Source organism: Camelus dromedarius, chromosome 11 (assembly GCF_036321535.1).
Source record: "Camelus dromedarius isolate mCamDro1 chromosome 11, mCamDro1.pat, whole genome shotgun sequence".
In the NCBI taxonomy this organism is placed as follows: Eukaryota; Metazoa; Chordata; class Mammalia; order Artiodactyla; family Camelidae; genus Camelus; species Camelus dromedarius.
In genome coordinates, this window is record NC_087446.1 from 17,868,236 (window position 1) to 17,896,227 (window position 27,992).

General features: G+C 39.1%; 1 long non-coding RNA gene and 1 other non-coding gene across 2 annotated transcripts in view; both read left to right on the forward strand.

The window, feature by feature from the left end:
• LOC116156465 (uncharacterized) overlaps positions 1–27,992 on the forward strand; it is a 196,652-nt gene that overhangs the window by 53,643 nt on the left and 115,017 nt on the right. The gene's annotated exons all lie outside the window — the stretch shown is intronic.
• LOC116156624 (U6 spliceosomal RNA) lies at positions 15,270–15,376 on the forward strand. Its single transcript, XR_004140469.1, has one exon. It is a non-coding gene; the product is annotated as a U6 spliceosomal RNA (small nuclear RNA).

Consider the following 27,992-nt stretch of genomic DNA (forward strand, 5'->3'; position numbering starts at 1 on the left):
TACTCGAAAGGTGCTGAAGAAGTGTGGGGAACAATTGGTGGGCACCTGGTCAAGCAGAGAGATTGTGTTTATTCTCAGAAGAATTGGGAGATGAGGAAGGGGAACTTTTAGAGAATGGAGGATCTCTTAAAGCAGGTAGGGCTACAGGTAGAGAGACACGTTTGTTGCTATTAATTATTATTATTATTATTATTAATGTGACTCTGGCACATTGATATTATCAGGGTAAAATCCAGGTTACAAATGTGGTTGCTTCCTCTAAGAATAAGTTAGGAAGCTTTTTGTCTTGTTTATTTTTAACATAGTCTTAACTAAAGATAAAGAAATGTGCCTTTTGGATTTCAAGCTCAGTGATATAAAGAATGAAAATGTGTTTGGATTCAGGAACAGTATTCTACTTTTCTTCTAATTTTGCATGAAGCATGAGAAGGATGCAAAGTACATACTCACAATCAGTGTTTTCCCCTAATTTAGAGGATTCTTTACGAGGCAGCTAAGTAATAGGAAATGTTCTGGTTACCTATTGCTGTATACCAGAAATTCAATCTAATAGTATAAAAAAGGAACCATTTTATTATGCTTTGGGTTCAGTGGGTAAGAAGTCAGACAGGGCATGGCCAGACGATTTGTGTAACAGTCAGGGTTCCACAAGAGAAACAGAAGCAGTAGGATATATGTGTATTTAGGAGACTTTTTGCAAGGAATTGACTTACCTGATTGTGGGGGCTGGCTAAACAAGCTGAAATCTGCAGGACAGGCTGTCAGGAAGGGCAGGCTGGAAACTCTTGGGCAGGAGCTGATGCTGCAGCCCACAGATGGAATTTCTTCTTCCTCAGGGAAACTTCAGTTCCATTCTAAAGCTTTTTATACTGATTGGATTAGGCTAATCCAGATTATCCAAGATAATCTTTTTTACATAAAGTCAACTGTAGATGTTAATCCTGTCTTACCTTCATAGCCACATCTAGATGAGTGCTTGATTGAAGAACTGGGTACTGTAACCTAGCCAAGTTCAGCATTTGAAACTGACCATCACACCACCTGTTCACCAACTCATCTCAGACATTAAAAAATGGCAGAATTTAATAGCATTAGAAATTGATCTCTGTAAACATATTGTTCTTTCCTCACATTGAAAAGCCTATCAAGTTAGAGGCTTGTTATTAAAACTGTGCCACACTACCTGTGTGTGAGGGAGCATAGTGGTCAGATACGGGACTTGAACTCTGTAACTACAGGTAGAGGCAACAGATGGAGCCAGAGGGTGGATGCCTAACCCTTTATCTTCTTAACTCATGTCCCTTCCTCTATTCCTGTTGGTCCACGAGCTGAACCTGGTTCATCTGGACACCATTTTTACCATCTAAATGCACTAATCTAATGTTGATAGTTAATTTGGCCCTAATTTTTAAAGACAGAGGTCTTTCAATATAAATGTTTTTCCTGACCCCCCAAGACTAGAAAAACTCCTGGAAGCTGTCGAAATATTTTCTGGCGCTTTGATAGACACAGAACTGTCTATGCAGGCCCACTCTGTGTTGGGACACAAAGACCTATCTAGAAGGTCTTCTAGATACTCATATACAGCGAAAAGTAGTTACCTGTTTCAGAGTCCAGGAAAAGCCTTCTAGCAGCCTCTGTCCAAAACATTCACCAGATTCTAAAACAAATGAAGCTGAATAGCGACTCCCAGGAGATGTCAGCTGGAAAAAAAATGACTGAGAACCATTTTTGATTTCAGCTTTCTTTGAAAAGTAAAGCATATTTTATGGACAGAGAAGCTTTCTGATTGTGTCTAAATAAAATTTCTGCATGAGTTCTCTGTGACGGTAAATAATATGTGTGTACTGGACATTTACCTGTGGTTGGTAGGTCTCCAGTAATTTAGTGGTAATAGCTTTTAAAGCATGTATGTGCTGAGATACCCAGTTCCAAACCTGTTTATTTCATAGCTTTATATTTATATCACTTTTCAATTGTACATAATACTATTTTCTATTTAGATATAAATGTCCTGTTTTCCTTTTTAAAACGAATTTAATTTTATTGAAGTATAGCATATATACCAAAATTTGCACAAGCTCTAAATGTACAGCTGGACAAATCATAAAGTGAATACCTCCAGGTAAACATTATGTAGGACAAGAATTAGAATATTATCAGCATCCAATGGTTTTATTCTCCTTTCTCTACAAAGAAAACTACTCTCTGGACTTTTAACATCATGCGTTTGTTTTGTGTTTTTGTACTTTATGTAAATTGAGTCTTAGGGACTCCTTTTTTTATCTGGCATTTTTCATACTGTTTGTTTAGAAAATTAATCTGTGTTGCTGTGTATAGCAGTAGTTCACTCATTTTCACCTCTGTAGAGTATTTCATTGTATAAGCATAATATGAATTATGCATCTGATCATCATTTGATGGAAATACCAGTTGTCTCCAGTTTGGGGCTATTGTGACTTACGCTGCTATGCACATTCTTCTACGTGGCTTTTGATAACACATTTCTGTGGGGTGTATGCCTAGGAGTAGAATTGCCCATTACAGGGCACAGGTAGTTCACCTTTAGTAGATACTCCCAAACCGTTTTCTAAAGGGGTTGTACTAACTTATGCTCCCACCAGAAAATTCTCTGAGGGGAAAATGGGGCTCACCTCTCCATACTTTCCTTCTCTCACGGGTTTTTGTTACCTCAGTCCTCACTGCTTTGGGACTTCTCATGTGTCTTCAATCAAATCTTTTAAAAATATTTTGTCTAGCTTTTTTGGATCTCCCCTGCCCCAGCGGGAGGTTGTTCTGCAGCTGTCTAACCCACTGTTACTAAAAACAGAAATCCTTTGTGGATGTCCTTTGAACCTTAGAAACAGTAAAAGCTAACTTTTATTCTCCTTAAAAGAGAAACGAATGAGTGAAAATTAGACAAGCGAATGAGTATGAACGAAGAGAAAGATAAGAGGGGATAGCATACGTCAAGAAAAGAGCATAAGGCTTGCAAGGAGTCATAAGTAGTTTAGTGTTGTTGGATTGTAAATTATGAGATGGTTGTAGAAAATTATAGAAGCCATTGTTATGAAAGACCTTAATGTCATGCTAAAGAGCTTGGATTTTTGTCTGAAAGCTGTGGGGAATCACTGATTATCTAAGTGCAGGAAATAATGGGATCAGATTTTAACTTTCCAAAATTTATGTTGGAAAGAGTGTGGGGTTGTATTTGAGAGGCTGAGACTCTAGAAAATTAGTCTCATAAAAGGTACAAAGGAAAGGTTAGGGCCTATATTACAAAAAGGGAACAGATTCAAGATATGTTTGGATGGTTAAGTCTGTACAGAAAATGAAGAAAAGGCAAAAGTAAAAAAAAATGACTGCTCAGTTTCTTGCTTGGGTGATGAAGTGGGTGATGTCGTCAATAGCTGGCCCATGGAATACAGCAGAAGGAGATCTCTGGGCTTGGAAAAAGGGGGAGGCAGTGATGATTTCACTCTGGCCAGTATTGATTTCAAGGTGCCTTTGGGAAATACAGGTACACGAATGAGTACGGAGCCTGAAGATACTGTTAAAGGCTGGAGATGAGTAAGATTCGGGAGTTAGCTGTAATGAGTGGTTATAAAAACCTTGAGATCAATTAGATAACTCAGGTGAGACAACTCATGTAGAGTGAGAAAGAAAATGGACCAAGGACAAAACAGCAATATAAGAAGGACGAGCAGAGGAAGAGAGAACAATAAAGGAGATTAAGAAAGCATTCTCAGAGAAGTGGGAAGAGAATCAGGACAGAGAAATGTAATCAAAGCAGTAGGATATGTATTTTAAAGAGGGAGAGATCAGCAGAGTGGGTTTCTGAGACTACAAATGTGCTCATTATGTTTGGACATTAGAACTTCATGGCTTCAGTTGAATAGAAGGGAAAGAAATGAAATCACAGTGATCCGAGGAATGAGTGAAACTCACTCTTGAGATGTTTAGATGTGAAGGAAAAGAGAAAAATTGTAAAGCTGCGAGACTGGAGGGTCAGAGGGCATTTTTTTAAATTACAGGGGATGTTTAACACTACATGGACTGGAAAGGTAGAGCTGTAACATGGAGGAAACAACTGGGCTGATCTCGGCACGTCAGAAGCGGGTTAATAGATTGAGAAAATTTGAAGCCGTAGTTACTGATTTTTAGGAGTAGCAATTCTGGGTAATTGCAGGATTCTGTGCTTTCTATGTAATGCTTTTCTGAAATACTTGAATTTTTATGGTAGCGTGCATTATTATTCTTATAATCAGAAAAAGCAGTAGAGATGAAAATAAAATATGATGAAGCATTGGATTTTATGTAAAGATGAAAGAAAGTCAGAGTGAGAAAAGCCCTCAAATTGTGAAATTAGATCATTGACTATTATTCTCCCCGTACATTTGTTATTTAAATGAAAACACTCTTTGAAAACCAAGAATTTGTACTATTTGTGTGACCATCATTCTACTTTTTTTTCCCCTAAGTCAATAAAGGAGCATTCCTCTGAGGGGAAAATAGTGTCCTTAATTTCTACATCATATAATTCATTAGAAAACACTATCCAGGAAAACTGCAATGAGACATTTAATCATCCATTGTTTTCTTTGTCTGAATAGTGTTTGAGATGCTATTTGTAGCATAATTTGCGTGATTCAGTACTATGTTTTATTATTCCAAAAATAACCGATTGATTCTGGCAAAAATTTGACAAGGGAAAGCATTTGGCAGAGACAAGTGTTACACTTCATGAATTAGTGCCTTGTACCACTCAGTCATTTTTTTCCCCTTTGCTAGATTGTCCCTTTTGGTCTAGCTCAGAAGCTAGAAAATGAAAAATGACAAACTATCCATTGTAACTGAGTGATGGAAAAAGCAAGATGCTTAAGTAAAATCACAGAATATTATAAATTCATGCAAAATTCTGAGGACTCCTTTGCTTTTCTCTTCTTTTTCCTCCTTCTTGCACTGGGTGGTATTGGGGCAGAATGCCCAGTGTCTTGTGGAGAAGTGTGCTAAGAAAACTGTAGTAAGTCAGTGGTCATCAGGTACTGTGAAATCTGACTCAGTCTTTGCTTTCTGAGATGGACAATGTAATTCCTCCATGTTTCCTGTCTCCAGGGAGGCAGTTAGTCTTCATTTTGACTGCAGCTCTGATCAGTTGGTCCTCACTGGTTGGGGCATTTTGGTGAATGGGCTGGAGGCAGAAAGAGTGCTGTGACTGTGGTAATGTCTGCCACAGACAGGTTGGGTAATGGTGACCTGGAAACTGAAAAGTGAAAATGACAGAGCCTCTGCCCTTGGGGGTGGCACACAGTGGAGATCCTGCTCATTGGACCAGTGCAAACTCATCACAGCACAGCCTGAGAGTTTGGGGGTCAGGGGTTCAGATAGGAAGGGTAAGAGGAGCTAGGAGGTGGTAGAGCATTTGGTGGATAATTCCCTGGATCTGGGTTCAAGCCTTGGTACTGCTACATAAGGTAATTAAAAAAATTGATTGTTAATGCTGTACTTATGACATGTTCACAATAGCATTTATTGCATTTTGCATGAAATTACAGCATTGTGAAATATCAGAAAGAAAAATTAAAGAAGCAGTCCCACTTACTATCACAGTAACATACTTAGGAATAAACCTACCTAAGGAAGCAAAAGTCCTGTACTCTGAAGACTATAAGATGCTGATGAAGGAAATTGAAGACAACACAAACAGATGGAAAGATACATACAATGTTCTCGGATTGGAAAAATCAATATTGTTAAAATGACCGTACTACCAAAGGCAATCTATAGATTCAGTGCAATCCCTATCAAATTACCAATGGCATTTTTCACAGAACTGGAACAAAAAATTTTTAAACTTTGCATGGAAACACAAAAGACCCCGAATAGCCAAAACAATCTTGAGAAAGAAGAACAGAGAATAGATTCTGCACGTAAGTGATGTCATATGATTTTTGTCTTTCTCTGTCTGACTTACTAAGTATGATAATCTACAGATCTGTGTTGCTGCAAATGGCATTTTATTCATTTTTATGGCTGAGTAGTATTCCATTGTGTGTGTGTATAATACATGTTTATATACATAAATATATACATATATATATATTTACCACAACTTCTCTATCCAGGCATCTGTCGATGGACATTTGGGTTGCTTCCATGTCGTGGAGGTTGTAACTAGTGCTACTGTGAACACTGGGGTCCATGTATCTTTTAAATTCTTGCTCCATGACTGCATTTACCTTACCTTTGTCTTCATTTCCTATATTGGCATTTGTGCTTGCTTCTTGTGACAAATTTAACTTCTCATATTTTTTCTTTATTTCTTTTCCTTGCACACGTTTTAGCACATGTTCCTGTCCATCTTGACTTGCTGCTATATCTGACTTTCAGCCCTCTGACCCTAAGCTGGCATGGGCCAATATGGCTGGCCTGCGTCCTCCAGCTTTTCTTGGGAGAAAGAGTCAGAAATGGCTAGATTATAAATTGCTGAAGGCAGGCACTATGTCAGCCTTGTATTCCACAGAATAAGTACAACGTCTTAGACATAGGAACTCAGTAATATTTTCTTGAATAAAAGGATAAGCAAATCAAAGGTGCTACATCAGCTTAGTTGTCCTTGACGGCCCATTGTGCCTTCTCTGATGACTTTTACTCTTAACCTGCTTCTCACACTAGCCTTCAGGTTAAATCAGGTTCAGCCTCAGCTCTCCAAATCTTTTGGCTCCTGCTGTGACACAGTTGAGTTAAAACAGCAGGTGCTTATTGAGGGCCATTATAGGCAGGGCATCGTGGGGATACAATGTAAAATGCAGATACTGATTTAAAATAATTTTGTTATTATTGTCTAATTAAGACTCTAATCTATAAAAGGTTGTTACATTAAAAATGCTCGGTCAGTAGTTTCAGACAAAAGTAGTTGTTACAAGGAAGCACAAGATTAAGCAACAAGTAAAAAGGCAGTAACTTTGGGGAAGAGGGCAAGGTCATTTTAGACAAGGATGGCTAAACAAAACATTTCAGAAGAATACAGAACTTTTTAACATTTGTTTTTTAATCATAAAAAAATGACAAAATTTATCATCTTAATTATTTTTAGGTGTACAGCCAGTAGCGTTAAGTGTATTCACATTGTTTTGCACCAGATCTCTAGGGCTTTTTTGTCTTGCTAAACAGGAACTCTACCTTCTGGACAACAGCTCGCCATCTCCCCCTCCTCCCAGCCCCTGGTAACCACCATTCTGCTTTCTGTTCCTGTGAATTTGACTATTTTAGATCCCTCAGATAAGTGGGACCATACAGTATCTGTCTTTTAAAGAATATGTTGATTTTGAGCTATGTCTTCAAAGATGGTAGTGCTACATAGGCAGAAATAAAAGGGGCTACCTAAGGCAGGTGGGTCAATACGGTGTGAAAGCATGTGTTTTCCTAACATGTACTGAGATCGTTAGAAGCCGAGACATCATGTTCCTTATTAATTTTCCTTGGGGCAGTTCCCTCGTAGGTTATGGATATTCTGGTTGCTGTTCACTGTGATTGTCTATATGTGATTATATCTGCAGCTCCCAACTCACGAGGATCTTTGGGCATCAGCTGTATATGACTCATCACTGTAAACTGTGGCCCAGAAGACAAAGAACCACCTACCTAGGGTCCAAGAGCATGGACACTGGGTTCATTTGTTTTTACTTTAACTGTGATGGAGTAGAGTGTTCTGATTTGGCTTTGAAACAAAGGTTTTTGTTTTTTGTTTTTTTTCTTTGATGCTCCAAAGCCTTACAATGGGAAATTTACACATAGGTTTATGTAATAATGAATGCAGGCAGGTATATAACAAGTTTCAGCAGGTGTTTTATTGTTGTGTTACTCTTTTAATTAACAATTCCATGTCATTAGGAATTGGTAAATATTTTTCATCTATGGTTTGCAAGAGACAAGGCTCTGACACAGTTCTGGTTCTTTTAGGTGCAGTGTCTGCTTGGGTTTTGTGCTTAGTCTTAACTGGACAGGGTATGTGACCTTCATTCACATTTGGGCAGGAACAGACCTCTTATGAGGGAGCACGAAAAGTCCATATGGCACCTTAGAGTGAATTAGGAAGAGCGGCTTCTTTCTTAAGACACATAACTTCTGTCTGACATGATATTTTCTTGGTAGAGCAAAGCGCTTTGCTGCCATGTGCTAGAACATTGTAAGAACTTGGTCAGCTAGCTGAGCAATGGCCTGTAGGGTTGTGCAGTACACAGCCTGTGCAACTGTATGCAGAGGTCCTTCAAAAGCACGATGGCAGTGAACAGAAATGGAGCATCCTGCCTGTGTCACTCTCTGTAAAGGCATAAATGTTAGCAGGAGTAGATGTGTGTCCTGTAGATGTGTCACAGGACAAAAACAAGATAGAAACTAGGAACTTGGGTCTCAATATTATGAGACAGGCAGAAAATGAGAGCTAAGTTGGATACCAAAATGGGTAACTAGGAGGTGAGGTTGCCAAGAATCTGGACTTAAGTAGACAAATAAAGTGCATGTATGCCAGAATTTCAGATAGGGAATGCTGGTATTTGAAGCAGCTTTTTTTTTTTTTTTTAATAACAGAATCACAATGCTGGTTTGCATAGGCGTGTGTAGTTATTTTAAAGGAGCAAGAATGGGACAGATACCAGTTGTGTTCTCAGTAGTAATAATAAGAGCTGATGTGTATGCAGTGCTTCAGAGTTTGACATTTTTTATAAGATGTTTTTAATCCAGAATCTCTCATTTTGATATTTTCACGTACATTTTAAGGCAGGAGAACTGTTATTGGTCCCAGTTTTCTAAATAAGGATTAATAAGTTTATGAGTCCATGTTATTTTTTTTATTATACTTTGATTTTTTTTTTTATTTCCTGATAAGGTTCCACCAAAGTATACTGGTTAAACTGTTCCCCAGGCTTTCACGGCAAGTAATCAAGTTTTTTCCCCTTAATTTCTGGGCACAAAATACAGATCCCATTCCCAGCCAGATTACTCAGTGGGAGAAACTCATGTTGGCCACTCCCTGGCCTGGCCCATAATGCAGTGCTCTCTCCCTCTCTCTTACCCCCTTGATGTCAACACCCCTGGAAGCCTTAGAAACCACATACTGAAGATGGGAGAGCCTCCATCAATCCGAGTCTTTGAAGAACTACACGGAGAAGAGCCTTTCCTCTTCCAAGAGATAAATTTCTGTCGAGTTGACTGAGCAAGAAATAAACATCTATTAAGTTAAGCCACTGAGCTTTGGGGTTTTATCCATGTCTTATGGCAGCTAGTATTACCTTAATAATGCACTCTCTTTATATTATTTACACTTAGCTTCTACTGTGTAAGCGTTTCTCTCTTAGTTGCTTGTCTGTGGCTAAAGTCATTTAGGGTTGGTGCCCACCTTTTTCCTGCTTTTGTACCCTTACTTCCACTCTCCATCCCCTCGGGTACTTTGAAGCACATGGAATTAGGCTATACCACTTTGCTCCACCCCCCCACTTTTTTTATTAGCAGTAATCTGCTTTCTTCTCCATCACTTCCCCCATGTATTAAGGATTTTAGTCATTAGTTTACTAAATTTCTCACCGTCCCTATTTCTGTCTATTCTTTGGCCTCCTCTTCTTGTCTCTCCAGCTCACTTCCTCTAGTGTAAGTGAGGAACTTAAGAATGATTCCACTCCTGTAATTCTTGGACGCCACCAGAAACCCCTAGTCCACTGATCTTCCTACTGTCTCACTGGTGAACGTCCATCTTTACATGGCTACGGTTTCTCAGTCTGTTGTTAAGTAGTTTTCATGTACGCGCGTTCAGCATCCTTGCCTCACTGCTCCTGCAGTGAAATTCCACCCCTCGATAAATTCAGCTTTCTTCCTCTTCCACCCCTGCATCAGCACAGCTGAATGTAGCTGGAAAAAAATGCAACAAGTCTTCCTGGTCTAATTTTAAATTTATGCCCGCAAAACCTCAACTGGATTTAGTGTCTGGCCCTTTTCTACTTTCCACATGCACTTTTTCCCAGTGAGTCCATCCAGTTCTGTGGTTTTAAATGTGTCATATGTGATTGATTCCCAAATATATATACCCAGCTCTAGCTCTTCCTGCACAGTCCACTCCTGGGTACCCTACTGCCTATGTGCCTGTTTAACAGCCATCTCAAACAGCCCAGCAGCCATGAAGACTGGACACAATGCCCAGTGTAGTTCTTGCCCCCATCTCCCGATTGCTCCTGCAATATTTCATGAAGGAATTAATGATAATACTAGCAACTAATATTTGTTCAGTGCTTACTTTGTGTTTGGTACTTTGCACATAAAAACTATTCAAATCTGTTTTAAATAATTAATAAATAAATAAACTCTAGATTATTTAAATCATCATTATTGCCATCTTTGCTTTACAGAAGAGGAGACTGAAGTTCAGAGCCCAAATGGCAGAGTCGCTATTTAAGTCGACCACAAAGAGTTTGGCAAACTTTTTCTGTAAAAGGGCCCGATAGCATATATTTTCAGCCTTGTGGTCCATACGATCTCTGTTCCACCAACCCACCTCTGCTGCTGTAGTGTGAAAGCAGGCGCAGACAGTACATAAATAAACAGGCACAGCTGTGTCCCAGTAAAACTTTAGGTACAAAACAGATGGTGGGTCACATTTGACTTAACAGGCTGCAGACTGCCAGCCCCTGATTTAGACCCTGATTTAAGATTGTATTGCCCGGATTAAATGAGTGACTGAACAAATGAATGGAGCAATGAATGATTGAAAGACACCCTCGTTGGCACCAGCCCTCCCCTGCTTTTGTCCGCTCAGTTTTCTCATGAATATTCATGAGACTGCGAGAGAATCACATCACTGCCTGGGGCGGGGGAAACACCACAGTCACTCTTGATGGCTGAGTGAGGAGCACGTGGGGGCAAGCATTATAGGTGCAGTGTTTTGCTCCCGAGATGGGTCGGGTGAGCAATGTTCTTAGCTTCCCGAGTCTCTACTTGGATGGCTAAGGGATCCAGTTCTGTCTGTTTAGGGAACCTGTTACCTCTAGGATGAAATCCTAGCATTTCACACCAGGGCCTTCACGCTTTGTTCTGTTTTTAATTATCCAGTGTCATTATTTTCTTTCCTTTACCCCTTTAGCAACACGGAGAGCTTGCAGGTTTGGGGACATGCAGGCTGTCTCTTTTAGATCTGTGTACATCCTGTCCTTTTTGCCTGGAAAACTCCTAACTGCCTCCCTTCAGTGGCCAGGCTTACTATAATTTGTTCTTTAGGACTCTGCCCGAATGCTATTTTTCGCTTGGAAGTTGTTCTAAACACTCCATGACAAGTGGTTGTCCTTGCTCTGTGCCCAGTAATCTCGTTTGTTCCAATAGTAGCTTTTATCGCTCTGCATAAGAATTGCTCTTTTGCTGGTCTTTCTCCTTCATACTGTGAGAGTTTTGAGGGCGAGTGCTATCTTACACTCATTATTTTAAGTCCAACATTCTATACAGTGCCTGGCACAGAAAAGTCCCTCTGTGAATGTTTGTTGAATGAATGAATGAATGATGGACATCAGCTTTTTCTTAGGAGTGGCCGAGAGAAGCTTTTTTTTTTTTTCTTTCTTTCTTCCTTCCTTCCTTCCTTCCTACCAAAGCTTTATTTCTGGTGTGATGTGTAAACCTTGTTCCTAACCTCTTGGTATCTCAGGTCGGGATGCCCTCTGGTCCTAGCTCAGCAGAGTGGGTAAATGATCACGTCCACTTCCAGCTGGGAAGCCATAAGTATAGTACTTGTCTCTCAAGAGTATTAACCACCCAGAAGAACAAAGTTTCTTAGAAAATCAGATTGGGTGGCTGGCTGTCGTCCGAGAGGTATACAAAGTCAGTGGTTATGCCTATGTGGGAAAATTTGACCACGGAGTCAGAACCTATTTTATTTTAGGTTCACACATCATTTTTTTCCACTTTTTAAGTTCTCTGAGGCCCACTTTCCTGGTCTGTAAAACTGAGGTGAGAATATGTGTCCTGCAAGATTTCAGCAGTATGGGAAAGGGGTTAGAGATAGTATGCCTAGGCCAGTGTCATCCAGTAGGTCTCAGTTACAAATGCATCTCTCCAGCCATTGAGTCTTATCATAACCCTTTGATAGTCGTGTTAGGGAACCCCAGGGTCAGGACTGCTTATAAAAAACAAAGAGGCTCTCTTGAGTCAATTTCATGACGACACCAACTTGCATCTAATAGTAACAACTTTAGATGGACATTGCACTGTTGAATTTTCCATCCCTGGTAAGGTTGAGGCAAACATGTAAGGCTCTAAAGTTCCCATAATTATGTTTTACTATGTAGGTCTTGGCTGCTTGAAGACAAAACATGTGAACTCACGCATGTGCTCGTGTGTGTGTACACACCACCTTCACCCCCAGGGAATTTCTCCATTTAATTTGTTTTTAATTTGTTTGCCAGTGTTCAGGAATGCATGAGACATGAGAGGCTGATTACTAAGTCATGTGAGACTCTTCTTCAACACAGTAGCTCTGGGATAAGTGCTGGTGTTACTTCTCCTTCTTGATATTAAATTTACCCAGAACATAACTGATTGACTGAAGAGCTCACCATTTGAGAGGAGAGTGTTAGAACAAGGGTATTTCTTTTCTGGTGGCTAGCTGTGAGGCTGGGGAGGAAAGCCTTTCAGGTGCCTTCCATGGTTGCCAATTTCCCTAATGTCTTGGGTGCCACAAACTGATTTTCCTCTGCCAGCACATTTAGTTTACAAGATGATCCTCACTCAAAAAACTGCGGTTACATTTATGAGAACATATGCAAAATTAAACCGCTGACCCAGGAGTCAAATAAAACTTCTCATAAATTATTGAGCTTGTTCTTTGCTTTTATTAAAGCAAACAAGCCCTTTGTCCCTTGATTTTCCAAATAAATGCTCTTGCAACAAACACGAGCTTTCTGGGCCCAGAAGGGGGTGCAAGGAACAGAAATGTGGCTGCCCAGTAAGAGCAAAGACTTCCCTCTGCTTCTTGGACACAGGTTAGGGCTCTTGTGCCTGGCATCTGTGGCAGCACCTTGTGACCTTCTTTGGTAAATCAGAGCCCTAGATAAATTGGACATAAGGTCTCAGGATGACTTGGACTTCACCCAGGCAGGCCTCAGGTAGAACCTGCTCCATATGGTGACTTATGTTAGGCGGATAAAATGCCTTATTTGGCACCAACAGGAGCCTCCCTATTTCTATATGAGCAGCACAAGTAAAGAACACATATGTCACCCTACCTCTCTTATTTACTGTACCGTAGGGAAGAGAGAATGGAAATACAAAATGCGTAGAATGTATTTAATAGACTATCCTGTCCACCAACCACACTAGTCACAGAACTTCTAACACATGGCAAAATCTCATCTTTGGCTAGGTTCTGTGTTTGTTATTATCAGCATTGTGTATCAGTTGTGTAATGAGCTACTTGCGAGTCCCCGTGGCAGGGGCTATGGAGGACACCAAGAAAGAAGTATGAGACATAATCCTTGCTAGGGATGACATGTCACCATGACAGTGATCATAGCTGACTGGGGGTGGCCTTCAGGGAGGCAGGAATGAGAGCGGGAGCTCATTGGCCCCTTGAACTCGGATAATTTGGGACTTTGAAACATACCTCCAGGAATCGTTTTTATATAGAACGTGCAACTCTTTTTAGAGAACTGGCTGAGGAAAGTGGCAGGGCTTTGGCCCTGGCGAGTCAGAGTCTCAAGCTCTTGATTATTCCTAAGACTGGGGAATGAAAACCAAATGAACAAATATCGACAGTGTAAGGCAGCTTATCACTGTGAGTATGGGGTGCCCATGTGCGGGTCCCAGTAGGAACTTACATTCTGGTATTTGCTGTCGGCTTCTGAAAGTTTATGCCTATTGATAAGGGGTAGCCTGTTGCAAACCCTGCTTTGATTATGAGTCCTTCTCAAGATGTCTCAGGCCTTCTTTCCCTGCATTTAATTTTCCTTAGCATCTCCTACAGCTCTCATGGGAAGATGGGGACATTCAGATGCCTGTGGCAGCAGGGAACTGATGTGCTCAGCTATGGAGGGAGAGCTTTTTTCCAGTTTTTCTCCCCCTAGACCTAACTCTGAACTGACTACTTCCTCGTTTGTGATTTCATTCTTTCTGTATCAGCACTTAGTTTTCTACTTTGTTGCACTGATGAGTTTAAACTTATGTCTAGATTATCAGCTTCCTGAGGTCAGGAACCACATCTCTTTTCATGTCTGTATACCTAATGCCTAGCATAGTGTCAGATGCAGGGACCTCCCCCTCAGCCCTGACCCAACATTCAATATCTGTGAATGAGAAATTCAGGAAGCCTTCCTAGATTATGTGAAAGGACTCATCGGAACCTCATCTGCCCTGATTACTCTTGACAAATGATTATTTCTACATTATGACATGCAGTTCAATATCAGCACAAACGGAGGGAATAAGGAATTCAGTGACTCTAAAATCATTATACGGTCTCAGAGTACACAGGGGTTAGCCCTGCTTTACTTTCATAGTAAGCTAGATTAATGGTAATTAATGTCTATCTCCAGAATGCATTTCAGTTAATGGAAGAGGAAGCAAGTCTCAGGTGTGTTGGATAAGGGACTGACTGGACTGTTGTGAACATTTCAATTGGAGATTTACACATGGTTAGAATTCTAGACTGTGTACACCTTGACAGAATACATGTTTATTATTTTCAGTGTTTACTGACTGCCTAATGTGTGCCAAATACTCTCTTGGCAGAATGTTTCCTGAATGAGCTCATAATTTATTTCAGGGATTTAACTATGGATGTAATTTATTTTATTTTATTTTATTTTATTTTATTTTATTTTATTTTATTTTTTATTGAGGTATAGTCAGTGTACAATGTTGTGTCAATTTCTGGTGTACAGCATAATGTTTCAGTCATACATACACATACATACATTCCTTTTCATATTCTTTTTCATTATATGTTACTACAAGATAATAAATGTAGTTCCCCGTGCTACACAGAAGAAATTTGTTTATTTTATATATAGTAGTTAATATTTGCAAATCTTGAACTCCTAATTTATCCTTTCCAACCCCTTTCCCCCCTCCCCCATAACCACAAGTTTGTTTTCTGTGTCTGTGAGTCTATTGATGTAATTTAATGTGATTGGACAGAAAAATGACTCCATGAATCAAACTGATAGATTTGTAAATTAAAATATATGAATCAGGATTTATGTTCCTATAGTACATTTATTATAATAAATATTAGAAGCCTAGTGCTCGCTTCGGCAGCCCATATACTAAAGTTGAAATGATACGTTGAAGATTAGCATGGCCCTGGAGCAAAGATGACATGTAAATTTGTGAAGTGTTCCATACTTTAAAAAAATATATTAGAAGTCTACATCAAGGCTACATTAGATTAATGAATATTTTAGTGAAGAAAAGGTCATTTAAAAAATTCACTTTCAAGTTATTTAGCCTATAGAATTTATCCTAAGTCTACCCGTAACTTGAGAACATATTTAATGTGTAGGCTGAGTTATCTTTGGAATTTGACTGCTTTGTAAAATGATTATCTAGTAATTGAAATAGTGCAGAACTTCCTTTACATTTCTGCTAAGGTAGTACAGAGTGATCCTTTTCTTTGCTTTTCTTCTATTAATACTGCAAGATCTTTTTTAACAAGAGAAGTTGGTTGCGTTTCCCGCTGTAAAACAGGTAAAGAACTTTCAGTGAAAAACAAAATTCTCTTCTCTTTAATTGACCAGAAGGAGGCTCCCTTCCACCTCACTGTATAAAGCTGGACTAAAAGCTTCTAAACGTACTTCTTTGCAAGTGGTTCTAATATTCCCGAAGTCATTGGTGGTGGCAGGGGCAGCACTCTGAAATTTTCCCTGGAGGAACAGAGTTGAAATTTGCATCATGGATAATAAATAAGTATAAAGTGTCCTTTCCTCCCAGCAGCTCAGTCATAGATTTCTTTACTAGCTGAATAACAATTAATAAAAATGTTAGGATAAAATTGTCTTCACTAACTTGGGCTATCTCAGCATTTCTTAGCTTAATTCTTATGGCTTTGTTTTATCAAGATTGTCCTTAACTATCCAGTACAGTATTTTAAAAATTAATTATTTGAGATGAATCAGTAAGGCATTTGGATTTTTAAAAATATAGCGGAACCTCTACCTACATATCCCTCTTACTTTCTGTGTATCTGTAAGTAAGAGACTTTTCTCATGTTAATAACATAGGATAATCACATTCACCCCAAATGCTCGAATTGCATTGCTTTTATCAATGAAGAAGCCACTAATAGATTCAGAATACTGAACAAAATGTCCAATATCTTTGGAGGATTCAGAGGTGTGTGAAGATGCAGCCACCACTGTAGGTACACAGTTCGCCATATGATGTCAAGAGATCATTTTGAATCGATTGATTTTTGAGTTATTATTCTCCACTGTTAAGGGAAGAGAGTTTATTTGGTTATTTCAAAAAATAGTATTGTTGCTCTTTTGAGAAGCCTTGCCCTTTAATGATGGAGCAGAGCTGGTTATGAAATACCCAACTGTGACTAATTTTGGAGGAGTAACATCTCACATAAATTGTCTCCTGGAGATGCTGTTGGAGCCAGTGAATAGCGGATGATGATGAGTTTATCTGTGCTAATTGTGCCTTTGAGGGCTCGTTCCTAGACAGGGCACAGAGGAGATCAATGCTGCACTTCTGACCTCTCTTCAGCATAAAGATTCTGGTTGTGGAAAACTGTGGTAAGCAGAATAATGGCCCTGAAGATGTCCATGCCCTGATCTCTGGAGTTTGGTGATATATTTTGTTATATGGCAAAAGGAGCTTTGCAGAGGTAATTCAGGTTATAAGAATTAAGATAAGGAGATTCTGGTGGGTGGGTCCAGTTGAATCACACAATATCTTAAAAACAGAGAACTTTCTCCAGCTAGAAGAAGATGCAGTGGAAGGAAAAGTCAGAGAATCCCAAGTGTGAGAAGGATCCAATGCACTGTTGGTCATTCTGAGATCTAAGGGATCACATGTGAGGACTGAAGAGAAACTTTCAGGACCATTCCTCGTCAACAACCTACAGAGAAATAGGGACCATAGTCTTACAGCCCCGAGGAACTGAACTCAGCCAACAACATGAATGAGCTTGGAAACTGGATTCTTCTCTGAGTGAGGAGTCCAGCCCTGCCAATACTGATTTTAGTTTAGTAAAACCCATGTCAGACTTCTGCCCCACAGTGACTGAGATCATAAATTTGTGTTGTTGTAAGTCACTGAGTTGGTGGTAATTTGTTACAGTGGCAACAGAAAACTAAATCACAGAAAATATTTTGAAGGAAATGGTATGTGTATTGGATTGTTACTTTGGTGGTGAACTGTCACAATGAATCATGCCTTCATGAATTTAGTCCAATGACCCTGGCCTTTAGCCATGGGATATTAACAAATGGAATAAAAACAGAGGCTTGACAAATGTATTTGTTTTCTATTGCCATTTTAACAAATTACACAAATTTATTGACTTAAAACAAAATGAACTTATTATCTTTTAATTCTTTAGGTCAGAAGTCTCACTGGGCTAAAAATCAAGGTGTTAACAGGACCACGTTCCTTCCAGAGACTCTAGGGGAGAGTCTTATCTCCTTGCCTTGTCCAGTGTTAGAGGCCACCTGCATTCCTTGGCCCACGGCCCCTTCCTTCATTTTCGAAGCCATCAGTATAATATTTTCAAATTTCTCTTACTCTGATGTCCTTCTTATAAGAACTCTTGTCATTACATTAGGGCCTTTTGAATAATCCAAGCTAATCTTCCCATTTCACTAATTTAATCACATCTGCACAGTCCCTTTTGATAACATATGCACAGGTTTAAGGATTAGAGCATGGGTATCTTTCTGGGGGTCTTTATACTACCTACCTCAAGAATGTTTGCATGGTGGGTTTATATTCCTGAAATGTTTGCTCTTTGAATTCCCCTTCTTGAAACCCAGTTGCTTTACTGTGAGGAAGTCCAGGCAACCCTGTAGAGAGGTCTCCATGGAGAAGAATCAATGCCTCTGGCCAACACTCCCATCTGAGCTCCCAGCAAGCAGCCAACACCATCTTCCTGCCATGTGAGTTAGGTCACTGTAGCCCTTCCAGCTAACCCAGTGCCCCAGCCATCACCACGGAGGCAGAACTGCCTGGTCAGCCCACAGAATCATGAACGATAATCAATGGGGGCTGTTATTTTAAGCCCCTAGAGTTTTGAGGGTGGTGTGCTGTACAGTGGTGGATAATTGTGATAATGTTACAGTCTCTTTTATAACTACCTAACTACCTGAGATTGAAGGATTCTGACTAGAAGAAGATGGGTTCTTCTGTCCAGTATTCAAACGAAATACATGACATTGGTCAAAGTACATGAAGTCCTTAGTGCAGTTCCTGGCACATAGTAGGTGTTGTAAAGGTATTGGTTAGCTTTACCCAAGCAATCTTTCTGCTGCCGACATTTCCATTTGCCTCCCTGTTGCAAAAGTAGATTGCTCTCTGTTAGAGATGTATTTAATTTACCATATAGCAAAATATAATATGTTATCTGATGATTTTGCTTGATGGTCCATGACTTAAAATCATAAAGTCTTAACCTGAATGATGTCTATATTTCCAAAAATACCATTTCTCAGAAATTACATCAGAACTAAATTTTTGAATATGAAGCAAGAGTCTTACAGTTCATATTGTTTAATTGCACTGTCACACAAGAACCTTAGAATTCTTCTTAGTTTGTTCAATTGCTGTAAATGACTCTGAAAGTAATATAATTATAACTCGTAATGGTAAATGCATTCATAGAATTCATGGAGCAAGCTGAATATGTAACTGTTCATTTGAAGCTGAGCTGATTAGCATCTGAAAACAGCTAATGGAGTAGCTGATTAGAATACATTGTAAAGAGTCATGATTTAGTTTTACATCACCTAGAAAAATCTGATGCCATGCGTGTTAAAGGCAGTTTTGAGGGGTGTAAGGATTGACGTGTTTTCCTGAGCTAAGTGGGATGGCCGTGCTGACTCAGTGAAAAACTCACATTTCAAAAGAGCATGAAGAAAGTAATACAATGCAACCTTATGCGATTAAATTCACCACCTGAGTATTAAAAATGTGAGTGAAGTTTATAGGTAAAGCTTAAGCTCATTTAAAGCACTGCACTGTGAGATTTGGGCAGAAATCCAGCTCAGCAGAGGCTTTCAAATTTTCCTAGCAAACTACTTGAATGAGTTATGTTCACTTTGTGTTCAACCTGCTTTTCTTCCTCCCCACCTTAGAATCTCCACTCTGAAGCTAGAGAGATTTTTTTTTTTTTAAACTCAGAAGTCTGTCATGTCATTCCCCTGCTTAAAGCTCTTTAATGGTTCCCTGTTGCCTCTACATAAAGCCTTAGCTCAGCATATAGGGGTCTGTTTGATCCACCACTGCTGATCCTGGAGTCTTATCTCCTAACAGTTGGTTTTTTTTTTTTTTTTCACTTTCTATGGCTCCATCCCTGGAGAAGAACATGTAATTCCTTAACCTCTTTTTTCTCTAGGCACGTGGTCTAGCTATTTCTGGCACGTCTGTAAAATCTTAAGTGTCACTTCGTCTGGGAAGACTTTCCTGACCCTCTTCCCCAGGTAGCCTGAGAGCAACTCCATGTGCACCTGTAGTGCCCGTTGGACTCATGTGATGGCACTGATCAAGCTGTGTCACAATTTCTTTTTCAATTGTCACCTTCCCTCAATCGAGCATAAGTGCCCTGCAGGGAGTCCTGTGTCAGGTTCATAATGAAATCAAATGCCAGGTCCAGTGCCTGGCACATAGAGGGACTCGATACAGATTCGCTGAACTAACAATGGATGTATTTGTTCAAAGTAAGCAAAATATAAAACAATCGTGATCAGTGCCCAGTGTTTAGTAGGCACTGGGTATGTGTTTACTCACTCACCCCTCACCGTGGATAAACACTGCAGGATTCATCATTAGTCTTTTGCCATTTCCCACTGGTTTACCATGTGTTATTTACAAAGGAGTAAGCTGTTTGACTGTATGGTAACATCTTATAGAGCAAATTTCTTGGAATGCAACAGGCTGGATCTTTAAAACTGAAACCATAGCTTCTCATTTCTGGACCTTGGCATCTTGCGACCTTTAACATGCTCCCTTTCAGGTCTGGCTGGTTCCCTCCCATTTAGTTCTCAGCTCAGGTGGTTTCTCCTTAGAGAGCCTTTCTTGACCACTTACTCCACAGTCCTCCCCGTCGCCTGTCTCTGGTTGGCGATCTCTGCTAACACATCGAGTGGATGTAGTGTTTTCCGTTATACTCATCACTGCACCAACTTATCCCGCTTATGTGTTCCTTTTGCTTATTGTCTATAACCACCTTCCAGAATGGAAGTCTCTGAGAGCAGGGCCTTGCCTGTTGCCCCAGTGCTTTGAACACTGCCTGCCATGTGGCGGGTGACTCCATGCAGGAAGGAACCTTGTTGGAGCTTCCTCCAGTGTTACCGTGTGGGCCGGTATCGCTCAGAATCATCTCAGCTGCCACTGGGCAAACAAAGGTTCTCACCAGACAAATATTCAAGTGCACATCCTAAGTGATGCACTTGGTACAATTTGCACATCCTGTGATGACTTTCTATCAAGTCAGTAGAGCAGATGGCTGATGTTTTCATAATAGTTAGTGACTTTCACTGGTGGGGAGAGAGAGAAAATGGCCAAACGATCTTGTGTAATCTATTAATTTTGGAAGGTATTGTGGCAAAATAAGAGGATTTCTTTATTTTTTTTTAAAGAACATGAGTAATATGAAAGCATTGTAATCAAATTCCACAAAATTAGCTTCAAGGGAAATACTTAGTCAAGTTTTCTTTGATTTTCTTGAGAGGCCTGCACCCTAAACTCTGAAAGGAAGGCAGTATTGAAAGGAAAAATATCTTGATTTTTCTCTCTGTTACTCCCAGGTTTCTTTCTGTATGACATACTGATTAGTGAGACGGGGTCAGGAATCACTCCTTGGCTCGTGGTAATCAGTGGGTGAAGTCACCAGGCACACCTGTCCCTGGTGTTACCACAGGGGATTACAGTCCATGATGCTCCACACAGGTGTTTGGCTAGGAGAGCTCTGGAGCTTCAGCCTTCCCCCAAGACAGAGCCCAAAGTCTAAATTTGGGGAAAGAGTTGGGTGAATACTAGGGAGCTTTATTACGACTCTAATGTAGCCAGTCCCAGAGAGTGTTACATCCATTCAATGGTTTATTTTGATCCCCATCTAGGCTCCTTTATCTGTTTTTCAAGTTGCTCAGAACCCATAGGGAAAAGGATGAGAGAATAGGTTTTCTACGGCCTCCAACAGCAATAATTCCACTTCCTTGAGGAGTGGGAATGTTTCTTTGGTTTCTTAGCAGAAGAAAAATTTAGAGGCTATGAGAATTACATGTTACTACCATCAAAAAAACACATTGGATTGATAATTTCTCTCGGTAAATGAAATGTGTGCAATTTAGAACTGGCTTTTTATTTGGAACCTTAAATTGTGACATTTAAAGGATACCTGTAGTTCTCTGGTGTTCATACCATGTGAAATCGGTACTAGGCTCAGTAAAAGGCTGTATTTGGCAAAAATCAGCAAAGGGTTAATGAACAAGCATTGCTGGCTGTGAACTATTAAGAAATGTACTGTTTTTCCTTATTTTTACTAATTCAATACATTTCTGCAATGTGACGGTGGAAAGTGCTTGTGATTATTGCTGCATTTCTATATTTGTTTTAGAAATGGACACTTTAGAAATATCAAAGTGCTGTTTCATAGGTGCTGTGTCTAGAAGCTTAATAATCATCACTGTCATCATTTGATTATCTTTATAGAGAGATGGAAAATATAATAGGACTGTCTCATCATTTTCACCTTAATTTGACCCCACTCCTAGGACCTTTTACAACCTCATTTGACTGTAATTTAAATTTAGACAAAGGACCAAAATACTTTGATATCTAAGAATATAACGTAAGAACCTGTTGTAAGTTGACTAAACTCTTCTTGTTTATGAAGATGCTCAATAAAAAGTACTGCTTAACCAGTGAAGGGCTGCTCTCAGGCGCGATGACAAAGGAATAGAAAGTGGCAGATACTACCTGTAGTCTGAGCAAAAAGTTACTCATCTTTCAAATTTCAAAAATGAGATAAACCAAAAGTTATCTAAAATTTTGGCAAGTGAAAAATTTTAACCCACATCACGGTATTGATTATTTTAGTTCAGCCTTCGGCATTTCATATAACCTTCCATTCTCACCTTCTTTTGACGATGATGTACAAGTAGACTGATAAATAAGGGTGCAGATCTTTGTTTTTCATTTTTCTTGGCTTACAGAACCAGAAGTTAAACCCACCTATTTTGTGATCTAATCAATTTTCTTTGGTTTAACACCAAGAATAATGCACCCTCTTCTTAGGCTCTTCCAGCTTGTCTGAATTCAAGTTTTAGTCATTCATGTAAAGCCTTTCATGCCAGTTTTATATTTGAAAATGGGTCTCAGCTGCTCTGGTTTTCTTAATCCCTCCCAGAAAGGCGTTTGTGACAGCGTCTCCCCCAGGGAAGTGGCAGCTCCAAAGCTTTCTCTCCTAGGTAGGGAACGTGCTAAGCCACACACTGTTATCCTGCCTACTTCCCCAGCTGGCTATAATTAGATCAATGCATGTTTTATATTTTTTATATAAATAGACACAGGAATATAATTACAGTGTATGTATATGTATGTGTGTACTTTATGATTGGAAAATATCATTCGATTAGTAATTTTTAAATTTCTATAAGGTCCTAGCCTGTATGTAAGGGTTCAATAAATGTTGAATGAATGAATGAATATGTGAAGAGATAAAAGTATTAAGTAGCTAACCCAGGGAATTCTCTGAGAAGTTTAAATGTTTCACCGTATTTTAGTTTTTAAATAAGGATGAAAGTTGTCAAGTATTTGACTTATATATTTATTAATCCAACCAAAGAACTAAACACTTACGGGTTTGTTCTCTCTCTTATTGCATAACCCTACTTTTGAACCCCCTCCCTAAGAATTTTTAAATTCTTATCTCTAGTTTACATTTCATATTGTTAAGTCACCCAATTTCACATTTAGAAATTTCTTATTGTATTTTGTTTTTTTATTGGAGTATAGCCAGTTACAATGTGTCAATTTCTGGTGCACAGCATAATGTCCCAGTCATGCAGATATATACATATATTCATTTTCATATTCTTTTTCATTAAAGGCTATCACAAGATATTGAATATAGTTCCCTATGCTACACAGGAGAAATTTGTTTTTTTTAATCTATTTTTATATATAGTGGTTAACATTTGCAAATATCAAACTCCCAAATTTATCTCTTTCCCCCGGTAACCATAAGAGTTTTTACTATGCCTACGAGTCTGTTTCTGTTTTGTAGATGAGTTCATTAGTGTCCTTTTTATCCTTTTTCCTTCTTTTAGATTCCACATTTAAGTGCTATCATATTTCTAAATCAGAGAATTCATAGGACAAATTTTTAATTTGAACACGTATGTCTATACATGCCATATAGTAATTTATTCCAGAATAACATTATAATAATGGACTCAATTCCTATATTCTAGATTACATCAGCAATATATACTTTATTTGTACTCAGAGTAGATACTTATATTCTTCCATTAAGTGTAAAAAAGGTTAAAATAATCCATTTGGAATAAAGGAATTCAAATTCTATTCTTAAAGTTTAAAAACAGTGTGGAACTGGCCAAAAATGATAGAAGATATGATTGTGAAAAGAATTTATCAAAATGTAGATAAAGGAGGCATCCTGAAACATTACATCTGTGTCTGAAGCAATGACAAGTAGGCATTTCACCCGTGCTAATTTGTCTTATGCTATTGATTCAAGCTTTATTGGACATTCTGCGTCTCTTCGAGGGAGGGCATAAGAGGAATACAGAGTAGTGAAGCCTGCTGGATAATGTTATGCTCATGAATCACATCATATACTAACTGCAGTGCTTAGACAATGCAGAAGCTCAAACATCTTTCCCAAATGTCTTGGTGAAAGGTCTCTCTCCTTAAATATGGAAGTTGAGACCTGTTTGGTACAATTACTCCTTGGTATAATTACATTTGAAAACTTTCATATGTACTTTTACTGTTTAAAATACATTCTTTCATAGCTGAAAAAAATTTTCGAGTCAACATGATCTTGAAACTTAGTCATCTTTTCTATAACATTTTGCATGAATAAAAGATCATTTTCTCTATTACTACTTATTGCTGCTTGTCTGTCTCTAATTGCATACTGTTTAAGCACATGGTTGAGTCAGGATAAAAAGGAGTGCATTATATTTGTGCAGTAAAAGCATCAGGATATTATAGATTCAAGAGAGAAAAAGAATTTTTTGAAGACAAATGGAGTGGTGATCTCATTTTTCATCCTTATTACAGGCTAACCTTAACAGTCACAGTGTTTCCATGACCGTTGGAGCAACTGATTTACATTTCTGCCTTCCTACCCTTCTTGCCTTGGTTGACATAAATGACATAAAGGTCCATATTTGTCCAATTCATTGCTCTCAGGGGTGTTAGCTTCCTATTTTCTCTGCATGAGAAACACCAAATCTTGCTTTTTTATGTTAGTATCATCTACTAGGTGTCAATACAAAGCCGTTATATATAGTGCCTTGCAGAAGAGGAGTTTAGATACACAGTTTCTAGAGTTAAGAAGAGGGTAGCCCTATGTACCCCTGTACCAAAATTTACAATTGTTACTTAATAGAGCTATTGACCGTGGCTTCATTTTATTTTAGGAAACCTTAGATGAGAAGGGAAAATAAGCTGAAATCCTGATGTCTGACCTCTTTGTGTGTCTTTCAAATGGATTAAATGAGGGAGGACTGTTAGTGCCACAGAGTGAATAGAACAGCAGGAGGGCACAAGAGCTGAAAAATGTGTTCTTAGAATATCTCAATAGGATTGAAAATAGGTAATACTCCATCGAAAAATAGGCAGTCATAAAGAAAAGTTCATAGTGTCCAGCTGAGGTCTCCACTATTAATCCAGTAAAAAATTATTATTACATTTATCTTGACATATAAATAGTTACATTTTTGTTTTGAATGGATCATCACACAGGTGAAAAACATTTTTTAAAGCTCTTCCTCTTTCCTTCGGTATTAAGAGAAAGGGACCAGTCACGACTCCTCTTCTTGCTGGTTGAGTCATTTCCATAGACAGCAGCTTTGTTTGGCTCTTACCCAGTTTATTAGGGTTTCACTGTCCTAATGGAAGGCACTCTCTTGTAGAAAACAAGGAAAACTGTAGGTTTATCCAATCCATGTGGAGGCTGAATAGAACAACTCTGACTATTCTGTTTTCATCAGCTAGTATACATGTAGGCTAAAACTAAGGACAGGCAGTATTGTGGCTAAATACTCAGGAGGGATGGACAAGAAGGGAAGAACAATCTGCAATTTCACTACTTTACTGCATTATTATAAAAGACAGGCTTTTAGACTTATGCAATGTTAGAACAGGATCACTTGGTTCAATCCATTGGTTGTGAAGAAGTAAGCCCTGCTCCCAGAGAGATTAAGTAAGGGGCACTCACTCAAATGTGAGTGAAGCTGGCTTTGGAGACTGCGTGATGGAGGGCAGTGCCCTTTTCTCAGCTCTAGCTCGTTGATAGGCAGGAAAATGGGACCACATCATCACTGGAAGCCAGACATCCAGATTTCATTGTGAAATTGCTGAAATTTTAAATACTGATGTCTACATAATTCAAAATTTCTGAAACATTAAACCACACAGTTACATTCCTCTGGGTCTCCAGTTTGCAACCTGTAGGTTAAGACACATGATATAGTCCACAAAATTATTCTTTATCTAACGACTATGAAAATGCAACAGATGTTTTGAACAATTTTGATTCAGTGAACTCTTGTTTAATACCTGCTGAGTGCCTTGAATTTTATTTGGTTCTATGGTGGATGTGGAATAAATAATTTTAGCAGATTATAATTTATTTGGGGGGAAGCAACCAGGTAGCCATGGAACAACCAGAGGACATAAATAAGTATTTGCTTCATGACTTTGAGATGAGTAGTCATCTTGCCTATACTGTAGGAAAAGCCAGGGTAATTCATCAAAATGCCCAGTGATCTTAGGTCTGCCATCTTTGCTGGTAATAAACTGTGAAGCTCTAGTTCACTGCACCTCCTACAGTGTATTTACTCACCACATGTAGTCTGCCAGGGTTGATACCATGGGTAGGTCTGGTCTTGCTTATACACTCCAGACCCTCTTATTGAGAGGTCTGGCCTCACATACCCAGCTCTCTTATAAAACAGGACTCAAATTTTTTTGACACCTAAACCTGTTTCCCTCCTCTGTTATTTAGGATGCCTTCTTACTCAAGTAGCAAAAAAAGTCCAACTCAAGCTGACTTAAACTGTAAGGAGATGTATTATCTAACATCATGTTTGAGGGTGGGGAAATGGTGGTTGTTTGATTCAGCAGCTCAGTGAAGTTGTCAAGGTCCTACTTCTATCACTGTTTTCTTCTTTCATCCTCATTAGCTTTAGACTGGCCTCCGTCTTATTTATAAGGTGTTTGCAGAAGTTCCAAGCATCACAATCTAAACAATGTTGAGGGGGAAAAGGGACCATTTCTTCCTATGTCTTCCTGCGTCTCTCTCCTATGGGTAAGGAATCTTTCATGGATGTTCTCTAGACTGTTTCTCCTCCTGTCTCACTGGGACATAGTTGGTTGGGACACAGTTACAGACAGGTCTATTCCTAACCCAGAGTTTAGTGCATGGAATGGGATTATCTTAATAGGCTTAAGTTCAGCAGGGTGTATCTGTGCTTCAGGTGGGACAACTCAAGTCTTTGCTTTGTGAGCCTGCCCTGTACATCTCAGGATGTTTACCATTCTGGAAGGCCAAATGAAAATACCAATAGCACTTCTCAGTCACTAGAAACCCTCAAACTTCCCCTACCTCGTATTTTCTGAGAACCCCCTGTAGCAGTGGTGGGGGCGTGAGGGGTCAAAGGGAAGAGCATGGTGTGTTTAGGACTACTGGCTCAGATTAATCTATCATTTTGAAGGAATTAATTGGGGGAATTAACCATGAAGACTATGACACTCTCCCTTTCATGTTTCCCCATTTCAGCATCATTTTCCTTGATATTCAAGTCAGAATCTCAAGTGACATTCTTCTAATATGCCTTTTTCCCACCCCAACATCTAATAGTGACCAGCCACATCCACTGAAATACACCTTAACTCCATCCACTGCCTTTCATCATCTCTGTCATCATCATAGCCCAGGACGTCATCAGCTCCCTCTCAGACAATTGTTATGGCTTCCTAACTCGTCTCCTTGCTTACATTCCTGCCCCTTGTTCTCCCAACAGCAGCAAATATGATCTTATAATATATTCAGTAAATGTAGCACCATTAAAATTACTCAGTGAATTTCTACTGAACTTAATCATATGTTTAATTTTTTTTTTGCTCATACCTGAGCTCCATGAGCACACATTCATGCCTTGATAGTAGATTGGATTATTTTTCCTAATTCTTTTGTTGTTCCTGTATAAAAATGTATATATCCATGTCTTTTGCTATGTGACCTTTTAGCTCCTCAAACTAGATCAGGCAGATTTTGCTTCCTTATTGCACCGATGTTGAACTTGGCTATATGCTTTTCTTTAGCCAAGGGAAGGTAGGTAGCCATAATTGTTTCTAGAATTGTCCTTGAGAGATATGGTGTGTCTCCACTGGCCCCTCCTGTAGTCCTCTATATGAGGATCATACTATGAGTAGCTTCTGGTCCCAGAATGAAAACACTTGATATAAACCAAGACTCAATATAACTTGGATTCAAGCCCAGTTGAATCCATAATGAAATGCAGACCTATGAGCAAGAAAAATACATATTT